Raw genomic sequence first — 19,741 nt, 5'->3', positions numbered from 1 at the left:
GTAAATCAACAAAAATCTAAGCCTGTCATCGCCTCAGGGTGACGAAAACCGCTGAGGACAACCAGTCACAAACCACCAACTAGGCTTTAAAGCTATAGCAAGTCAGTCATTTCCTTGCTTTGCTTCTTGCCCTTTTAAAAGAAACATCTCTGCAGCTCCTGTGGCTGGAGTGCTCCTCACCTCTTCTGCTTTCGTGGTGCCTGAATTAAATCTATTTTTGCTCACGTAAAGTCTTAAAATTTTAAATATGCCTCAGATTGTCTTTTAACATTGGCTGTAGAAGTTGGATTTGTGTCCAGTTTCTAGAACAGTGGTCGTCCTCTGGTCAGGCCTTAGGCGTTATGCGTACAACGTTCCTCTTCTGCCACCACCTGGATGCCTCCACCCACTTACCAGCTCCCGCGCATCAGATCCCCTAGATGTGGTCAGCAATGGCTTTTACATGCAGCGTGCTCACATTATAACATCACAGACACTCCTCTGTCCTCCAGCCAGCGTGTGAAGTGAAACATTACCATTCCTGTTGAAGAGCCTGGTGTGACCACTTTCCCAATCACAGCCACTCCCCAGCTGACCCTGGGTAACCACTCTTCTGAACTTGGTCTCCTGCACTGTCATGGATGTCTTTCTGTTTAGGCTACATTTTTAAGTATTGTTAAACCTCATATAGTATTCTACTATGTTTTCTCTTCTTACTTGCTTTTTTTTTAGTGTTATCTTTGCTAGGTTCATCCATGCTGACACGTAAAGATCTGTCTAGTTCATGTACTTTCCTCACTATGTAGGATTCCCATGTAGGGAAATACAATAATTTATATGTGCATTTTTCTGTTGATGGACATTTAAATTGTTTCCAATTTTCAGTATGATTTCTGTTTTAAAAAAATTTTATATACTTTTTAGAGGTTACTTTACATTTACAGTAATTACAAACTATTGGCTATATTCCGTGTTGTACAATACATCTTTGAGCTATCGTACACCCAGTAGTTTAGATCTCTCACTTCCCCACCCCTGTATTGCCCCCTCCTCCCCCTCCACACTGGCAACCATTAGTTTGTTCTCTGTATCTGTGACTCCCCTTCTTTTTTGTTATATTTGGTAGATTGTTGTATTTTTTAGATTCCATATATAGGTGATATCCTACAGTGTTTGTTTTTGTTTGACTTATTTCACTTACCACAATGCCCTCCAAGTCCATCTATGTTGCTGCAAATAGCAAAATTTCTTTCCTTTTTAAGGCTGAGTAGTATGCCATTTGTTATATGTACCACATCTTCTTTATCCATTCATCTTTTTTTTTACATCTTTATTGGAGTATAATTGCTTTACAATGGTGTGTTAGTTTCTGTTTCATAACAAAGTGAATCAGTTATACATATACATATGTTCCCATATCTCTTCCCTCTTGCGTCTCCCTCCCTCCCACCCTCCCTATCCCACCCCTCCAGGCGGTCACAAAGCACCGAGCTGATCTCCCTGTGCTATGCGGCTGCTTCCCACTAGCTATCTACCTTATGTTTGGTAGTGTATATATGTTCATGCCTCTCTCTCGCTTTGTCACAGCTTCCCCTTCCCCTTCCCCATATCCTCAAGTCCATTCTCTAGTAGGTCTGTGTCTTTATTCTTGTATTACCCCTAGGTTCTTCATAACATTTATTTTATTAAATGCCATATATATGTGTTAGCATATGGTATTTGTCTTTCACTTTCTGACTTACTTCACTATGTATGACAGACTCTAGGTCTATCTACCTCATTACAAATAGCTCAGTTTCGTTTCTTATTATGGCTGAGTAATATTCCATTGTATATATGTGCCACATCTTCTGTAACCATTCATCCAGTGATGGACACTTAGGTTGTTTCCATCTCCGGGCTATTGTAAATAGAGCTGCAATGAACATTTTGGTACATGACTCTTTTTGAATTATGGTCTTCTCAGCGTATATGCCCAGTAGTGGGATTGCTTGGGTCATATGGTAGTTCTATTTGTAGATTTTTAAGGAACCTTCATACTGTTCTCCATAGTGGCTGTACCAATTCACATTCCCACCAGCAGTGCAAGAGTGTTCCCTTTTCTCCACACCCTCTCCAGCATTTATTGTTTCTAGATTTTTTGATGATGGCCATTCTGACTGGTGTGAGATGATATCTCATTGTAGTTTTGATTTGCATTTCTCTAATGATTAATGATGTTGAGCATTCTTTCATGTGTTTGTTGGCAGTCTGTATATCTTCTTTGGAGAAATGTCTATTTAGGTCTTCTGCCCATTTTTGGATTGGGTTGTTTGTTTTTTTGTTATTGAGCTGCATGAGCTGCTTGTAAATTTTGGAGATTAATCCTTTGTCGGTTGCTTCATTTGCAAATATTTTCTCCCATTCTGAGGGTTGTCTTTTGGTCTTGCTTATGGTTTCCTTTGCTGTGCAAAAGCTTTGAAGTTTCGTTAGGTCCCACTTGTTTATTTTTATTTCCATTTCTCTAGGAGGTGGGTCAAAAAGGATCTTGCTGTGATTTATGTCATAGAGTGTTCTGTCTATATTTTCCTCTAAGAGTTTGATAGTTTCTGGCCTTACATTTAGGTCTTTAATCCATTTTGAGCTTATTTTTGTGTATGGTGTTAGGGAGTGATCTACTCTCATACTTCTACATGTATCTGTCCAGTTTTCCCAGCACCACTTATTGAAGAGGCTGTCCTTTCTCCACTGTACATTCCTGCCTCCTTTATCAAAGATAAGGTGACCATATGTGCGTGGGTTTATCGCGGGGCTTTCTATCCTGTTCCATTGATCCATATTTCTGTTATTGTGCCAGTACCATACTGTCTTGATTACTGTAGCATTGTAGTATAGTCTGAAGTCAGGGAGCCTGTTTCTTCCAGCTCCGTTTTTCGTTCTCAAGATTGCTTTGGCTATTCGGGGTCTTTTGTGTTTCCATACAAATTGTGAAATTTTTTGCTCTAGTTCTGTGAAAAATGCCAGTGGTAGTTTGCTAGGGATTGCATTGAATCTGCAGATTGCTTTGGGTAGTAGAGTCATTTTCACAATGTTGATTCTTCCAATCCAAGAACATGGTATATCTCTCCATCTATTTGTATCATCTTTAATTTCTTTCATCAGTGTTTTATAATTTTCTGCATACAGGTCTTTTGTCTCCTTAGGTAGGTTTATTCCTAGATATTTTATTCTTTTTGTTGCAGTGGTAAATGGGAGTGTTTTCTTGATTTCACTTTCAGATTTTTCATCATTAGTATATAGGAATGCCAGAGATTTCTGTGCATTAATTTTGTATCCTGCTACTTTACCAAATTCATTGATTAACTCTAGTAGTTTTCTGGTAGCATCTTTAGGATTCTCTATGTATAGGATCATGTCATCTGCAAACAGTGACAGCTTTACTTCTGCTTTTCCGATTTGGATTCCTTTTATTTCCTTCTCTTCTCTGATTGCTGTGGCTAAAGCTTCCAAAACTATGTTGAATAAGAGTGGTGAGAGTGGGCAACTTTGTCTTCCTGATCGGAAATGCTTTCACCATTGAGGACGATGTTGGCTGTGGGTTTGTCATATATGGACTTTATTATATTAAGCCAAGTTCCCTCTAAGCCTACTTTCTGCAATGTTTTTATCATAAATGGGTGTTGAATTTTGTCAAATGCTTTCTCTGCATCGATTGAGATGATCATATGGTTTTTCTCCTTCAATTTGTTAATATGGTGTATCACGTTGATTGATTTGCATATATTGAAGAATCCTTGCATTCCTGGAATAAACCCCACTTGATCATGGTGTATGATCCTTTAAATGTGCTGTTGGATTCTGTTTGCTAGTATTTTGTTGAGGATTTTTGCATCTATGTTCATCAGTGATGTTGGCCTTTAGTTTTCTTTCTTGTGACATCCTTGTCTGATTTTGGTATCAGGGTGATGGTGGCCTCGTAGAATGAGTTTGGGAGTGTTCCTCCCTCTGCTATATTTTGGAAGAGTTTGAGAAGGATAGGTGTTAGCTCTTCTCTAAATGTTTGGTAGAAATCGCCTGTGAAGCCATCTGGTCCTGGCCATTTTTTTGTTGGAGATTTTTAATCACAGTTTCAATTTCAGTGCTTGTGATTGGTCTGTTCATATTTTCTATTTCTTTCTGATTCAGTCTTGGCAGGCTGTGCATTTCTAATAATTTGTCCATTTCTTCCAGGCTGTCCATGTTATTGGCATAGAGTTGCTTGTAGTAATCTCTCATGATCTTTTATATTTCTGTAGTATCAGTTGTTACTTTTCCTTTTTCATTTCTAATTCTATTGATTTGTGTCTTCTCCCTCTTTTGCTTGATGGGTCTGGTTAATCAATTTTGTTTATCTTCTCAAAGAACCAGCTTTTAGTTTTATTGATCTTTGCTATCATTTCCTTCATTTATTTTTCATTTATTTCTGATCTGATTTTTATGATTTCTTTCCTTCTAAGTTTGGGGTTTTTTTGTTCTTCTTTCTCTAATTGCTTTAGGTACAAGGTTAGGTTGTTTATTCGAGATGTTTCCTGTTTCTTATGGTAGGATTGTATTGCAATAAACTTCCCTATTAGAACTGTTTTTGCTGCATCCCATAGGTTTTGAGTCGTTGTGTCTCCATTGTCATTTGTTTCTAGGTATTTTTTAACTTCCTCTTTGATTTCTTCAGTGATCAGTTCGTTATTAAGTAGTGTATTGTTTAGCTTCCATGTGTTGGTATTTTTTACAGATCTTTTCCTTTAATTGATATCTAGTCTCATAGTGCTGTGGTCAGAAAAGATACTTGATACAATTTCAATTTTCTTAAATTTACCAAGGCTTGATTTGTGACCCAAGATATGATCTATCCTGGAGAATGTTTCATGAGCACTTGAGAAAAATGTGTATTCTGTTGTTTTTGGATAGAATGTCCTATAAATACCAATTAAGTCCATCTTGTTTAATGTATCATTTAAAGCTTGTGTTTCCTTATTTATTTTCATTTTGGATGATCTGTCCATGGGTGAAAGTGGGGTGTTAAAGTCCCCTACTATGAATGTGTTACTGTCGATTTCCCCTTTAATGGCTGTTAGTATTTGCCTTATGTATTGAGGTGCTCCTATGTTGGGTGCATAAATATTTACAATTGTTATATCTTCTTCTTGGATCGATCCCTTGATCATTATGTAGTGTCCTTCTTTGTCTCTTCTAATAGTCTTTATTTTAAAGTCTATTTTGTCTGATATGAGAATTGCTACTCCAGCTTTCTTTTGGTTTCCATTTGCATGGAATATCTTTTTCCAGCCCCTCACTTTCAGTCTGTATGTGTCTCTAGGTCTGAAGTGGGTCTCTTGTAGACAGCATATATATGGGTCTTGTTTTTGTATCCATTCAGCCAATCTGTGTCTTTTGGTGGGAACATTTAGTCCATTTACATTCAAGGTAATTATCAGTATGTATGTTCCTATTCCCATTTTCTTAGTTGTTTTGTGTTCGTTATTGTAGGTCTTTTCCTTCTCTTGTGTTTCTTGCCTAGAGAAATTCCTTTAGCATTTGTTGTAAAGCTGGTTTGGTGGTGCTGAACTCTCTCAGCTTTTCCTTGTCTGTAAAGGTTTTAATTTCTCCATCAAATCTGAATGAGATCCTTGCTGGGTAGAGTAATCTTGGTTGTAGGTTTTTCTCCTTCATCACTTTAAATATGTCCTGACTGTCCCTTCTGGCCTTGTTATTTTTCCCTTGCTGCTTTTAATATGTTTTCTTTGTATTTAATTTTTGACAGTTTGATTAATATGTGTCTTGGCGTATTTCTCCTTGGATTTATCCTGTATGGGACTCTCTGTGCTTCCTGGACTTGATTAACTATTTCCTTTTCCATATTAGGGAAGTTTTCAACTATAATTTCTTCAAATATTTTCTCAGTCCCTTTCTTTTTCTCTTCTTCTTCTGGAACCCCTATAATTCGAATGTTGGTGTGTTTAATGTTGTCCCAGAGGTCTCTGAGACTGTTCTCAGTTATTTTCATTCTTTATCCTTTATTCTGCTCTGCAGTAGTAATTTCCACTATTTTATCTTCCAGGTCACTTATCCGTTCTTCTGTGTCAGTTATTCTGCTATTGATCCCATCTAGAGTATTTTTAATTTCATTTAATGTGTTGTTCATCGTTGCTTGTTTCATCTTTATTTCTTCTAGGTCCATGTTAAATGTTTCTTGCGTTTTCTCTATTCTATTTCCAAGATTTTGGATCATCTTTCTATCATTATTCTGAATTCTTTTTCAGGTAGACTGCCTATTTCCTCTTCATTTGTTAGGTCTGGTGGGTTTTTATCTTGTTCTTTCATCTGCTGTGTGTTTTTCTGTCTTCTCATTTTGCTTATCTTACTGTGTTTGGGGTCTCCTTTTTGCAGGCTGCAGGCTCATAGTTCCTGTTGTTTTTGGTGTCTGTCCCCAGTGGCTAAGGTTGGTTCAGTGGGTTGTGTAGGCTTCCTGTTGGAGGGGACTAGTGCCTGTGTTCTGGTGGATGAGGTTGGATCTTGTCTTTCTGGTGGGCAGGTCCACGTCTGGTGGTGTCTTTTGGGGTGTCTGTGGACTTATTATGATTTTAGGCAGCCTCTCTGCTAATGGGTGGTGTTGTGTTCCTGTTTTGCTAGTTGTTTGGCATAGGGTGTCCAGCACTGTAGCTTGCTGGTCGTTAAGTGAAGCTGGGTGCTGTGTTGAGATGGAGATCTCTGGGAGCTTTTCACTGTTTGATATTATGTGGAGCTGGGAGGTCTCTTGTGGACCAGTGTCCTGAAGTTGGCTCTCCCACCTCAGAGGCACAGCTCTGACTCCTGGCTGGAGCACCAAGAGCCTTTCATCCACACTGCTCAGTATTAAAGGGAGAAAAAGTAGAAAGAATGAATTAGTAGAAGTAGAAAGAAAGAAGGAAAGAAGGGAGGGAGGGAGGGAGGAAGGAAGGAAGGAGGGAAGGAAGGAAAGAAAGAAAGAAGATAAAGTAAAATAAAATAAGATAAAATATAATAAAGTTATTAAAATAAAGAATAATTGTTAAGAAAAAAATTAAAAACAAGAACAAGAAATGGATGGATAGAACCCTAGGACAAATGGTGGAAGCAAAGCTATACAGAGAAAATCTCACACAGAAGCATACACATACACACTGACAAATAGAGGAAAAGGGGAAAAAATCATAAATCTTGCTCTCGAAGCCCACCTCCTCAATTTGGGATGATATGTTGTCTATTCAGGTATTCCACAGATGCAGGGTACATCAATTTGATTGTGGAGCTTTAATCCGCTGCTTCTGAGGCTGCTGGGAGAGATTTCCCTTTCTCTTTGTTCTCACAGCTCCCGGGGCTCAGCTTTGGATTTGGCCCCGCTTCTGCGTGTAGGTCACCTAAGGGCGTCTGTTCTTCGCTCAGGCAGGACAGGGTTAAAGGAGCAGCTGATTCGGGGGCTCTGGCTCACTCAGGCTGGGGGGAGGGAGGGGAACAGAGTGCGGGGCGAGTCTACGGCGGCAGAGGCCAGCGTGACGTTGCATCAGCCTGAGGTGTGCCGTGCGTTCTCTCAGGGGAGTTTTCCCTGGATCCCGGGACCCTGGCAGTGGTGGGCTGCACAGGCTCTGCGGAAGAGGGGTGTGGATAGTGACCTGTGCTCGCACACAGCCTTCTTGGTGGCGGCCGCAGCAGCCTTAGCGTCTTATGCCCATCTCTGGGGTCTGCGCTTTTAGCCACGTCTCGCTCCCTTCTCTGGCGCTCCTTTAAGCAACGCTCTTAATCCCCTCTCCTCGCGCACCAGGAAACAAAGAGGGAAGAAAAAGTCTCTTCCCTCTTCGGCAGGTGCAGACTTTTCCCCAGACTCCCTCCCAGCTAGCCGTGGTGCACTAACCCCCTGCAAGCTGTGTTCACGCCGTCAACCCCAGTCCTCTCCCTGCGCTCCGACCGAAGCCCGAGCCTCAGCTCCCAGCCCCGCCCGCCCCGGCGGGTGAGCAAACAAGCCTCTCGGGCTGGTGAGTGCTGGTCGGCACCGATCCTCTGTGTGGGAATCTCTCCGCTTTGCCCTCCGCACCCCTGTTGCTGTGCTCTCCTCCACGGCTCCGAAGCTTTCTCCCTCCGCCACCCGCAGTCTCCGCCCGCAAAGGGGCTTCCTAGTGTGTGGAAACCTTTCCTACTTCCCAGCTCCATCCCACTGGTGCAGGTCCCGTCCCTATCCTTTTGTCTCTGTTTATTCTTTTTTCTTTTGCCCTAGCCAGGTACGTGGGGAGTTTCTTGAGAAACTCAGACCTTTTGAGAGGTCTGAGGTCTTCTGCTAGCATTCAGTAGGTGTTCTGTAGGAGTTGTTCCACGTGTAGATGTATTTCTGGTGTATCTGTGGGGAGGAAGGTGATCTCCGCGTCTTACTCTTCCTCCATCTTCCCCTCGTCCCTCCATTCATCTCTTGATGACACTTAGGTTGCTTCCACATCTTGGTAATTGTAAATACTAATGCTCCGAACATTGGGGTGCATGTATCTTTTCAAATGCATATTTTTGAAAACACGTGTTTTTGTTCTTTTTGGATTTATACCCAGGAGTGGAGTTGCGAGGTCATATGGTAGTTCTATTTTTAGTTTTTGAGAACCCCGCATACTGTTTGCCACAGTGGCTGTACCAGTTTACATTCCTACCAACAGTGTACCAGGGTTCCATTTTCTCTAAAAATTGTAAATTTTCTTCCTAGGGGTAATTGAGATGATAGTTGAATAATAACATAAGATCAGGTGAAGTCTAAAGAAATTTTAGAAAACCTGGATAGAGTAAGAAAACTTCTGTTCACTGGCATCTGAATGTTAGAGAGACACCAAGACATGTGGGCCAAATTCTGGAGAAAAGGGAAACACAGACGCAAGCTTGACATTTGGTGCAGGTTTTCTCCTTGGGGCATTTGCTGATTCAAATCTTACAGCCTAGGAGCTGAAAAGCCAAAGAGTTCAAAAGACTCTAACGACAGAAGCCAAACGGCAAGAGCCGTTTTACATTGATAAAAAGCATTTTAACCATGTAGAAGCAGACAATGAAAAGAAAGAACTTTGCATTACATTTAATAAAAGTTTAGGGAGATCTTTGTGGTATATTAGTGAACTTATTTGTGGAAATTTAGCCATGTACTTTGTGTTGGAGAGGCACCAAGAGTTCAAGAATTCTCACAATTTGAGTACACAGTTGCCTTACATGTAGGCATGGTGGCAGCCATTTACATAACAATGATTTGGAGGATGTTGTGTTAGTCAGCTCTTGCTGTGATAATGCTTTGGAACAAATCACACCAAACTCAGTTACATAAACAAGAATTTATTTTTCTTGTACCTATGGGCTAGCTGCAGTGGCTCTCTTTTAGACCTCTAGATGGCTGGTTTTGCTCCGTGTTTTGGGTCAGTTTGAGGTCTGTCACACACATCTTCCTCTGGAGCCCAACTGTGAGGCCACAGCTCCCAGGCCCTGTCTTCTCACAAAGTTCACTGAAACATAAGAGGTGAGCCCAGCCGCACAAGCCCATTTAAGGCCTCTTCTGCTCATTTAAGGCCATCATGTCTGCTCATACTTCAGTGGCCAAAACATGTCACAGATCTAAGCTGTATTTAGAATATGTGTATTTGTTTAAAGTTGGGTGCTCTCACAGAAGAATATTGCATTTTGGACAGTTGTTACCTTAGCATTTTCATTGGCATTTGCAAACGTGATAAAAGTCGTGTGCACTTTTTCACCTTTGAAAACTTTTTGAAATTGTGAGACAATTTCTATGGGAAAAGAGGAAGGTACATTTTAGAACTCAACTCTAGTTATGGCATTGTTGGGAGAAGAATTAATGAGATAAGGTCAATATAAATGAAAGATTTGGGATTCACATATTCATAATTAACATTAGCATTCTACAGAACATTCCTGGAGAATTGTGATGCTTGCTTTACGTGATTTCTATCATAAATCATTAAAATCTGACCAAGCCACTTCAATAAAACATACATCATACAGTACATCACATTTTAGTTTTTCCTACCACTGCACAACTTATCATCAATACTGTACCATAACACAGAAACAGAAACTGAGTGAATTCTTTGTTAGCAGACGGGCTTCACAAGCAGTACTAGTGGAAGGTCTTCAAATGATAGCAGACAGTAACTCAAGCCATAAAAACAAAACAAAGAATGCTGACTAGAGCAGTTGTGTAGGGAATTATAAAAGATAATGTAATTTCAAATTTCTTCTCCTTTCTTCTCTTAGCTAATTTAAAAAGTGCATAAGCAATATGACTATATTTGGATTGTTCTGTATATAACATAAAGAAATATCATATATTTGATGATATGGCACAAAGAAGGCAGTGAGAAAAAAAGCTGTGTTAGAATAAAAATGACAGTAGATCATAAGCTGAATCTGCAGGAAGAAAGGAAGAGAACCAGAAATGGTAAATAGATTAACCCAACAAACTCAAAAATATTTATTTGCTCTACGTTCTTCTCTAAGCTTAAGTATGTAACATATATAAATGTAATAAAAACAAAAAAGAGGGGAAGGCATACAGCTCTATAAAAGTGCAGTTTCTGTTTTTCACTGGAATTAAGCTAGTAAAAATATGAAGAGATTCTGAGAAGGTATATTACATAAGCCCTAGTGCAGCCATTACTCAAACAATGTGGTTAAAAATCATTAAAGGAATTACATGTTACAGTAGAAAAGATCTACTTACTATAAAAGGGAAATGGAGGAACAACAACAATAACAAAAAAACAAAAACATGAGACATGTAGAAAACCAAAGGTATAATGATAGACATAAATAAATCTTACCATATCAATAATAAAAACTAAATGTAAATGAATTAAACAATACAATCAAAAGGCAGATATTGTCGAACTGGGTTTTAAAAAATGTTTTCTCTAGGAGACACTCCTTGGATTCAAAAGTCTAATGTGTACAAAGTAAAAGGATGAAAAAATATACATCATGCAAATAGCAACCATAAGCATGCTGAAGTGGCTATACTAATACCAGAAAAAATAGACTTTAAAACAAACAAAAAAGTTACTAGATATGAAAAGGGACATTGTATGATAAAAAAAAGGGAAGATACAAAAATTTTTAACATATGTGCCCTGAATAAGATAAAACCAAAATACATGAAGAAGAAAATACCGAAATCCATGAAGAATTGAAGGAAGAAATAGATAATTGCACAACATTAGGTAGAGGCTTCAGTACTCCACGGTCAATAATGGATAGAACAGTTAGGCAGAAGATCAACAACGATATAGAAGACTTGGATAAGACTATGAATTAACGAGACCTAATAAATGTCTACAGAACACTCAACTGAACTGTAAAATACTCATCTTGCTCAACTACATGTGAAACGTTTTCCAGCATAGATGACATGCTAGGCTGTAAGACAAGAGATTGAAACCCACATACATTGCTGGTGGGAATGTAAAATGGTGCGGCCATTTTACAAAACAGCTTGAGAGTTCCTGCAAGTGTTAAACATAGAGTTGCCCTATGACCCAGCAGTTCCACTACTAAATATATACCTAAGAGAAATAAAAACTTATGTCTGCACAAAAGCTTGTACATGAATGTTCATAGAAGCATATTTCTAAAAACAAAAGGTGGAAAAAATTCAAATATCAATTGGATAAATGAATAAACAAAATGTGGAATATCCGTACAATAGAATAGCATTCAGCTCTAAAATGGAATGAAATATTGATACATGTAACAACATAGATGAACCATGAAAGCATTATGTAAAGTAAAATCAGCCACTCACAAAAGATCACATATTGTTTGGTCCCATTTATATGAAATGACCAAAATAGCAAATCTGTAGAGACAGGAAGTAGATTAGTGGTTGCCTAGAGCTGAGAGGGTTGAGGAGAATGAAAAAACCTCGTTAATGTGTAATGGGTATTTTGTGGGGGGACAGAAATCTAAAATTGGATTGTTGTGATGGTTACACAAGTCCTTTAGTGGTTACACTGAGAACCACTGAATTGTATACATTAAAGTGTTGAAATTATGGTATGTAAATTACATCCCAATAAAGCTGTTAAAATTATGATAATTTTATATTTATAAACTTGAAAATTCATCCAAAATGACAAATTCTTAAAAAATGCAAGCTAACAAGACTAACCCAAGAAAGAAAAAATATCTAAAAAACCTATATCTACTCCAAAAGTTGTTTGTATAATTAAGTAACTTTACAGAAAATGATTTCCAGGGATAAATGGCTTTCCAAGTAAATTCTTCCAAATATTTAGGGGAGAAATATTGGTAATCTTACATAAAAATCTTCCAGGAAACAGAAAACTATATATTGCTCAAAATATTTATAAGGCCAACATAAGCTTTAGATCAAAACTAAAAAGAATATTACAAGAATAGAGTCACAGGCCAGTTTCTCTTTTGAACATGCATGCAAAATGTGTAAACAGAAGCACAAACTGTATCCATGATATGTAAAACAATCATATATCACAATCAAAGTAGCTTTATTCTAGTAATGCAAGGTTGGTTTAATGTTAAAACATGAAACTGATCCCAGGAATGAATAAGAGTGGAAAAAAATGTCATTTAAAACAGAAGTCTTGGGAATTCCCCGGTGGTCCAGTGGTTAGAACTTGGCGCTTTCACTGCTGGGGACCTGGGGTCCAATTACCGGTCAGGGAACTAAGATCCTGCAAGCCATGAGGCAGGGCCCTGAAAAAAAAAAAAAGGAAAAAAAGAAGACTTAACCAGGAGAAGCACAAGATCGAATGAACATAACAGATAACACCTTATGAAAAGTAGGTGAAGATTATTGAATATTCTAAAATTTTAAAACAAAAGGAAACTTTTAAAGATTCAAGAGGATGTGACAAATATTGTACATAGGCAAAAAATAAAATAAAATAAAATATACAGATGATGGGAGCCCAAAAATCCAGATGCCCATGACCTGTCTCTGAAGATTCTCATTCAATCGGTTCTGAATTTCCTCTATGTTTAAAAACCTACAGGTGTTATAAAGCAGAAACTAACCCACTATTGTAAAGCAATTATACTCCAATAAAGATGTTAAAAAAAAACCACAACAAAACAAACCTACAGGTGATTCTGATATGATTCACAGACAACGTAAAGCTTCTGCTTTACAGGAAAGAATACCAGATTATTTTCTCATTTTATAGTTATATTAACAGGCTGTACTATTGACGGATAAGTCTGATGTCAAAATGCACTCCCCACTAGGGATAAAAAAGGAACTAGTAGTCTCTACTGCTACTTGGTGGCAGCATGCATGTATTGCAAGGGCAATTATTGTAGGAACCCAAATTAGTGGAACATTTTAGAATTGGAAGACTACATACAGATCATCTAGTCAAGCTTCCAACTATTATAGTTGTGAAAACTAAGACCCATATAAATGAAATGATTTATCTCCAAAGAGTGTTAGTGAAAGTATGAAATAAAAAATATCTCTGAACTTTTAATTTAGTGCTGTTTTTATTAATCTCAAGTATTAGCTTATACTTCAGTGTGACAGATTTGGGATTGAATTCTTGCTCACATTTACTGATTGCGTGCCTTTTAGTAAGTTAGTAAAACACTTTTTTAATTGATTGATTGATTTAATTTTGGCTGCATTGGCTATTCCTTGCTATGCGCGGGCTTTCTCTGTTTGTGGTGAGCGGGGCTACTCTTTGTTACAGTGCGCGGGTTTCTCATTGTAGTGGCTTCTCTTTGTTGCTGACCGCGGGGTCTAGGTGTGTGGGCTTCAGTAGTTGTGGTTCACGGGCTCTAGAGTGCAGGCTCAGTAGTTGTGGCGCATGGTCTTAGTTGCTCCGTGGCATGTGGGATCTGCCCGGACCAGGGCTCTAACGCGTGACCCCTGCACTGGCAGGTGGATCCTTAACCACTGCGCCACCAGGGAAGCCCTACTAAAACACCTTTAACTTCGCTTTTCACATATGTAAAATGGTGAGACTTGACTGATATAGAACATGAGATAACCTAGCACTGTTCTTAACACATACATGTAGTTAAAACTTTTTGGCTCTCATCCCTCTTAAACAGCCTCTATCCTCTTAACAATGAAAGTGTCTTTCAGCTAGCAGAGCACCCCAGAGCTGACCACATTCTGGCAAGAGATATAGGATTCTTTTTCTTACTGGGGATTCTTTATACCTGGTATTTGAACTGCACTGAAACATGAACATCTCTTGTTTATACTGTATTAATGGATTTGATAGATGAATTTTAAAAATATGCATGAATTGAGCTGCCTTACTCTCAAGAAATATAATTCGATAGTGGTGGCTAGAACGATAAACAGTGTTTGGACAGGGAGTCCATATTGGAGGGAGTTTTTTTTTTTTTTTTTTTTTTTTGCAGTACGCGGGCCTCTCACTGTTGCGGCCTCTCCCATTGCAGAGCACAGGCTGCGGACGCGCAAGCTCAGCGGCCATGGCCCACAGGCCCAACTGCTCCGCGGCATGTGGGATCCTCCCAGATCAGGGCACGAACCCCTATCCCCTGCATCGGCAGGTGGACTGTCAACCACTGCGCCACCAGGGAAGCCCCAAAATTTTGGAGGGAGTATTTTTTTTTAGGGGGTCCATATTGGATGTGAACTACCTGTACTTCCATTCGTCTCTTAAGAATAAATAGAATCCTTTCAAAATCTGTTTTAAAGGGCAGTTATTTCCTTCTGACTCATTTAAGTTCCCTGCAAGAAAAAGACAGTCTCCTGAATCCTTGTTTAAAAGGCTTTTAATATAAAGCAATAATTTTTTGCAACATTTCCCAAACTTTTCATTATCAAATTGCCTGAGGCTTCTCAACGATTATCATTTCACAACAATATTTCCATTTTCACCTTCTTTAAATAAATTGGCCTCGTAGATGTGCCATTAAAACAGAGCTTCACTCTCAACATATTTTTTTTTTTTTTTTTTGGTGGTACGCGGGCCTCTCACTGTTGTGGCCTCTCCAGTTGCGGAGCACAGGCTCCGGACGCTCAGGCCCAGCGGCCATGGCTCACGGGCCCAGCCGCTCCGCGGCACGTGGGATCTTCCCGGTCCAGGGCACGAACCCGTGTCCCCTGCATCGGCAGGCGGACTCTCAACCACTGCGCCACCAGGGAAGCCCCACTCTCAACATATTTTTAAGTTTGTATTCAAACAGTATGAAGAAAACAGGATCAGGGAATTCAGCCATAAAAATGAATGGATTTCTGATACATGCTGCATCATGGATGCAACTAAGTGAAAGAAGTCAGGCACGAAAGGCTACATATTGTATGGTTCCATCTATAAGAAATGTCCAGCAGTAGCAAATCCATACACATGGACAATATTATACATTAGTGTTTGCCAGGGGTTTGGAACAGAGGGAAATAGGGAATGACTCCTTAAAATGGGTGTACGTTTTCTCTTGGGGTGATGAAAATGTTTTGCAGCTGGGCAGTGGTGATAGTTGCACAACATTGTGACATTACTAAATTCCACTGAATGGTACAGTGAATTGTAAAATGATCAAAATGGTGAATTTTGTGTCATGTTCATTTTACTACCATAAAAAGGAGAAAGAATTAGGGAAAGACTTAGAGTTTGGGAAACTAAGGTGAACCGGTCAAGAAAAAGACAGCTCTACTGTTCAGTTTTCTCTCAGCTCTCCCAGTGCATTAATCCTCAGCAAAAAGTAGCCTGAACCTGTAGATGATAGTCATTCAACGCAGTCCAGGGAAAAGTAAATAAAATAAAACCCAACTCTTCTTCTTTAGCACATCTATGACAGGTTACCTTCCTGCTCAGCCACATGGACATTCATTAGGACGTTTTCATTTATGTCTCCTCTACTTCAGTACTTTACTCACAGCTCATTCACACATGCAGGCAACAGCATTCCTTAATTCGATGGACTCTGCAGTGCTGGTTGTGATCAGTCTCATGAAAAGAAAAGGGAAGGAGGAAAAAGCCTCCACATTGACTTGGTGGTCTTGACGAAATGGATGCAGAAGACAGTTTGATTGTCAAACTGGAAACTTTTATTTTCCTTTTCCTTTTCTATCAGGACTTCTGCCCACTTCCCACCCCCTCCTTTCAAACAGGAGAGACACTAATTAGCTGCTTTTTTTTTTTTTTTGGTAAAACACCTATTGTTTTGGGTTTCTTGTTGTTCGGTGAACATTATCGTTTTTACTGCCAAATGAGCTTCGGTGGTTGATGTAGGGGTTCTCTTGGGAACTTAACTTTTTCCAGTTTAAGTAGAAAAGCTTTTCTGTTTGAATTGGCTTTTACTGGGTGCTTCAAGGTTTGCTCTTGGCTCTTTGATGGGGGACTGAATAGCACTGTGTTTCCTTTGAGGTTCCAATAAATAAAGGATCCTATATCCTCCTGGGCACGTTTTGTTGATTTTGCTGTGTGTGCTCTCTAATAGCCAGATGCAGATTCCAGGAAAATGACATATAAATGAATATAAGTAACCTAATATTTTTAGAATTTGCTTTGGCCATAGTCCTGGTCTTATTCTACTTGTAGCAGATGGCTTAAAAGAGCATTAGCTATGTATATATTAAATATAATATAAATATACCAATATTAAATATTATATTGATGTATAAATGTAATATTCTAATATTTATATTAATGCATAACAATTATGTATTATATTAATATATACTTTTGCCTAGCATATATTATATACAAAATATATGAGTAATGAAATGTATTTATATGGTTAATAATATTAATATGATATATACTGTAATATTGATTATACAATTATATCATAATATATAAATATATAATTATTATTATCTGATATAATACACTATAGTTAATATATTCTATATAACACAATATATAATGTATTAGTATAAGACAATTGTATTATATAATATAAATATAATACATATATAAAACTATATATATTTTAATTACATATATGAGTATGTATAGCTATTTATAATTTTATTTACATAGAAATCTGTTCATCATAACAAGATGTAAAAATATGTAATATTTTCAATCAAATGGGCCTTAACCTCACTACCTACACATAACTACTTTTAAAATCTTGATCCCTGTCTAACTCATGCTTACATATTTCTCAACATGCTTTTCTACATATGCACATATACACACATTTATACACCATATATATGTATACTACCAGTTTCCAGTTCAATGTATATAACTATATAATACATATAATTATATTCCTGTGTATATAAACAAATATAAATCAAAGGTATGTGTATAGGTATGTATTTCATATATTTATATAAATATATCATACAAATAATGTATGTGTATATAAATTCATGACTATATACATACATACACAGAAATATACTAATTTAAACAAAAGGGACCTAAATAAGCATAGTTCTCTAAGAATAAAAGTAGTTATGTCTCACTGTTTCAATAACAGGTTATAATTTTCTACTGTATGTGCTTCTATAATTGTTATGAACAATTCCCATTTGTTGAATGTTAAGCTGTTTTAATTTTTGCCATTATTAATGAGGCTCTGAAGAATACGGTGGGCAAGATTACTTGAAAAACTCTCCTAAAGGAAAAGGGTTACGTATGCTAGGTTAAATGTACACAACTTATTTTTAAGTCCGTGGTTGATTTTTGAAGTGTGCAGTAGAAATTTCCAGGACCCATGAAAGAAGGGTGGTACATGTGTCAGAGTTATAGCTATATTAGGAGTGGATTGAAGATCTTGATAGCTTAGAACAGAAGCTGGAAATCCTGTTTTTATGGAGCCAAATATTTTAGGCTTTGTAGACCAAAGAGGCAAAATTGAGGATATTATTTAGGTACTTAGGTAACCATTTAAAATGTTACCAGTTAAAATGTGAAAATTATTCATAGCTCATAGGCCATAAAAAATAGGCATCTGTCTGGATTTGGAATACAGGCCATAGTTTAATGACACACCTGACCTGACATAGAGACTTGTTGTTAAAATGGCCATGACCACATGGGAGGCAGGAGGTAAGACTCCATCCCTACTAGATGCGAAGTTAGAACTAAACCTATCTATCCCTAGCTTCACCTTTAGTGAAAGGGTGTGCCAGGAGAAAAAATATCTGCTGGCAAAGGGAGACTAAGACCAAATTCTCTTGGCCTCTGCTCTGGGTAGGAAACAGGTAGGAAATCTTGAGAATTCTGAACCCCAGATCTGTGTTCACAGTGTTTGTGTTGCAAATTTATGTGCGGTCTTGCAAACAGAAGCTAGGAAATCAACTTAAAATGCTCCCAAATCAGTGGTATTCCAAACACAAAACTAAACCCTTTCTAGAGAGGTAGACCTTCAACACAGGCCTATAGCCTTCCCACAGATAAAGTTTAGCTAAACATGAGCTCATGATCTAAATTTACACAATAATGAAGAAATCAGCTACAAGTGGAGAGAATCAGCAAAAGCAATCAATACCAGAATTAGATTCCCAAGGCCATCCATCAGATGTTGGAATACTCAGGCGCAAGGCAGAAAATATACATAAAACTAGAACTGAAACAAGGAACAAGGGTGTTTTAAAAGACTGGGTAGGATCTTTAAAACATTTTTAAAGTACATGTCATTGATAAAGCTAAAACTCGAAGGTCATGCAATACAGCAGATTAATCATGGAGAAGAGTGAAATTATGCTGTTTTTATAAATATGGCAGATCAGATTTTCTGCCTAATTATATAAGTAGATCTATCTTTAAAAAATACCCATTATTTTAAAGACTTATTGGCTGTAAAATAAGTTAAGAGTATTTCAAAGGGCTTCTCTCCAAAGAAAAGTGAGAAGTAGCAAAACAAAAAGTCGAGGGGAAAAAATGTAAATATATACATTGCTATAGGGTGAAGTAAGCCTTAGGCCAGCAACAATGTGGAGGAGCTGACCCTTAGATACTTACAACTAAGCTGGAATCTTCAAAAAGTTCAACTATTTATAACTAAAAAGATTTCTTAAAATTAATAACCAAGTGTTTTAATTGACATCAGAAGAGCAAAACAATAAACCCTCAGAACATAGAAAAAATAGATAATAAAGATATGAGAACTTGATAAAACAGAAAAAAGTATAAAATTGAGGTGATTTAGTAAGTCAAAAAATATTCTTTGAAAATATTTTAAAAACACACTTTGATTAAGCAAAACAAAAACAAAAGTAAATAATACACAGAAAGAATCAGGACAATGTTATAGCAGAGAGTAAAAACAGAGAACATATGAAATGCCAGTAAATTTGAACATTTATGTAAAGTGGACAATTTCCTAGCTCCTAGAGTTTACCAAAACTGACACAAGAAATTATAGCTGGAGTTCTTTCACCACTAAGGAATTAAGTCAATAGTTTACAATCTTTCACCAAGAAAATAACAGACCCACCCAGATCGTTTGGGTGGGGAATTCTATCAAACTTCTATTAAACAGATAACATCAGTATTAATAAAGAAAAACTTCTAGAGAGTAGCAAAGAAAGAATGCTCCTTTATTCATCTTATGAAGTCTATATAATCCTAATACTGAAAATAGATTAGGACTGTAAAGAAAAATAAATTTACAGGTCAAATTTACTTGTAAGTATAAAGGCAAAAATTTTGATCTACGATATTAGCTACCCAAGTTCACTAGAGTAAGAAAAAGCATGAGCAAGTTAGGTCATCCAATGAATGAAAAGGTAGTTTAATGTCAAGAATATACATCAATAGATTGAAAACACCACATTTTCTTTATTTCA

At 37.6% G+C, this 19,741-nt stretch overlaps 1 protein-coding gene across 1 annotated transcript in view; it reads left to right on the top strand.

The window, feature by feature from the left end:
- Nucleotides 1–19,741, top strand: part of LOC132593829 (centrosomal protein of 78 kDa-like) — a gene marked incomplete at its 5' end in the record, with an annotated part of 136,002 nt that overhangs the window by 92,683 nt on the left and 23,578 nt on the right.

Source organism: Globicephala melas, chromosome 18, assembly GCF_963455315.2.
Source record: "Globicephala melas chromosome 18, mGloMel1.2, whole genome shotgun sequence".
Lineage (NCBI taxonomy): Eukaryota > Metazoa > Chordata > Mammalia > Artiodactyla > Delphinidae > Globicephala > Globicephala melas.
The sequence above is the reverse complement of the archived record's forward strand: the minus strand, read 5'-3'. Positions and strand labels throughout refer to the sequence as shown.